Genomic DNA, 2,081 nt, shown 5'->3' with positions numbered 1-2,081 from the left:
TTAACCGTCCCAGCTGTTTATTTGGACAGCTGCCTCCTACCTGCTTCTCTTCCCACTGTTCTCCCCTCGCCCACCTCTTGTCGTTCATCTCCTTCCTATTAACTCACAAGCTAGTTCCTAAGCGATCCACACATCACTTTCCTCATCACTGGTGAATTAATGAACATTACTTGCTTCTGGCACTTCTTCTCTTTAGGGCTCTTAGCAGTCTCAGAAGCTCTTGTCCAGCCTGGGCTTCTACCTGTGGCACTCCCGTGACCAGGGATGCTTTCTGTGGGAAGCCTCCAGCCTGGAGAGAAGTTTTACCTTTTCCAAAACTCTCCCTTCTGCTGTTCAGAAATGTACTGTCCTTTCCGAGAAGCCTGTGTGCCCTGTTGAAGTCCACAATGTACGACTGGTTTTTTCCACACTGCTGATGATATATTCTGTCATCCTGTGTCTGCCCTCATGGCATATACTGAAGATCTGTTAAGCTGAGTAGCACAATCCCTCACCTTCTTTGACTTTAACTTCCAAAGCTGTCCAATTGATAGTACCAGGAAGCTCCTGGCTGTCATGGGATACTTGTCTCTTTCTCACACCAAATACACATTAATTTCCCCTCTGAATCACTGTAGCACATACTACTACTGCTTCTTATCATGACTTAGCAGCTCTCTTAGTCATTGGAATGCAGGATGCTATGTCTCCTCAAAGAGATGATAAGCATCTGCTGGGTAGTGACTTCGGCTTAGAACTTTGGGTCTCACTGTTGGTGAGGGTTTAATGGCCTTCAGATCCAATTCTTGCGAGTAGATGCTTAATACGAAGTTTCAGTTTATTTTTTTGCCAGGAGAAGAGCGCGAACGCAGTCCCCCACTACCACAAATTATGCAGTCGAGTTCCCACATTTGGGGAAATCGCAGGGGTCAGCACATCCGGAGTGCAATGGATAAGCCTCGCCCTGGGAAAACCACCTTCGTGATCATGGTATCTCCCCTGCCAGGTAAGTATAATATTAAGTTTTAAAAATGACTAAATGAATAAATGTGTGAATTAATGAATAGCATGAGCCCAAATAAAACTCATTTCAGTTTCAGTTACAAAGAAAAAGAAATCAATTCTTGTTTAAATTAAGTAAAAAGTTTTTACTTAATTTACTTAATTTTAAGAAAAAGTTTTTTCTTCATATGTCAAATCAAGAAAGAAGTGAGATGAAAGGAAAGTTTATCAGGGTGTTGCCAATATTTGATTGAAGAAAAGGCTTGCTCATACATTCAAGACACCAGTAAGATAAATCTTTAGCTAGATATGAAGCATTATACAATTCAAAATGAAAATTTCAAAACCTTATGGAATATTTTACTTGCCAAAAAGAAGGAAAGTTTATTATTTACATATTATCTTTTAATACATGGTTAAATCTTCTCCCTCCAGTTGATAAAGTATTTGCTATTTCAATGAGCTTCTGTGAATTTAAACATTTGATTAATTCATAGATGCACAAATATTGATGCTTAATTGATCTACATATTTCTATTACCTTCTTTTCAACTGGGTATATTTGTAACAATTGCTAATCACTAGAACAAATAAACACTCTAAGTATAGCACTTAAAATAATCAGGGGTAATATATATTAATATTTTTTAAGTATTGTGGATTAAAAATATCTGGAAAGATCTCAAAATATGAGAGGTAATGTCATATATATTCCATTACATATATATCAATTTATATATAATATTAATTAATATGAGAGAGAGAGACTTAAGGAATTGGCTCATATAATTGTGGCTCCTGCCAAGTCCCAAATCCACAGGGCAAGCTGGTAAACTAGGAATAGAAGTAAAACTTGATGTAGCCTTGAGTCCAAAGGCTGAAACTCTGACAGTCTGGAAACAGAATTCCTTCTTCTTCAGGAAACCTCAGTCTTTGTGCTGAAGGCTTTCAACTTACTGGCTTTCAACTCATAGTGGATATTAGCTCTGAAGGCTTTCAACACATCATGGAGAGTAATCACTTTTCTTAAAGCAATTTATTGTAAATGTTAATCACATATAAAGATAGTTTTATAGCAATATCTAGATAGTGTTTGATTA

The 2,081-nt window shown here is 37.3% G+C and overlaps 1 non-coding gene across 1 annotated transcript; it reads right to left on the bottom strand.

Moving 5' to 3' along the window:
- Positions 1-830: 830 nt before the first annotated feature.
- Positions 831-993, bottom strand: LOC112296600 (U1 spliceosomal RNA). The gene has a single exon (XR_002973931.2). It is a non-coding gene; the product is annotated as a U1 spliceosomal RNA (small nuclear RNA).
- Between the last annotated feature and the right edge of the window lie 1,088 nt (positions 994-2,081).

This window comes from Desmodus rotundus, chromosome 7 (assembly GCF_022682495.2).
Source record: "Desmodus rotundus isolate HL8 chromosome 7, HLdesRot8A.1, whole genome shotgun sequence".
In the NCBI taxonomy this organism is placed as follows: domain Eukaryota; kingdom Metazoa; phylum Chordata; class Mammalia; order Chiroptera; family Phyllostomidae; genus Desmodus; species Desmodus rotundus.
Note: the sequence above shows the minus strand (reverse complement) of the source record. Positions and strands in the feature narration are given on the sequence as shown.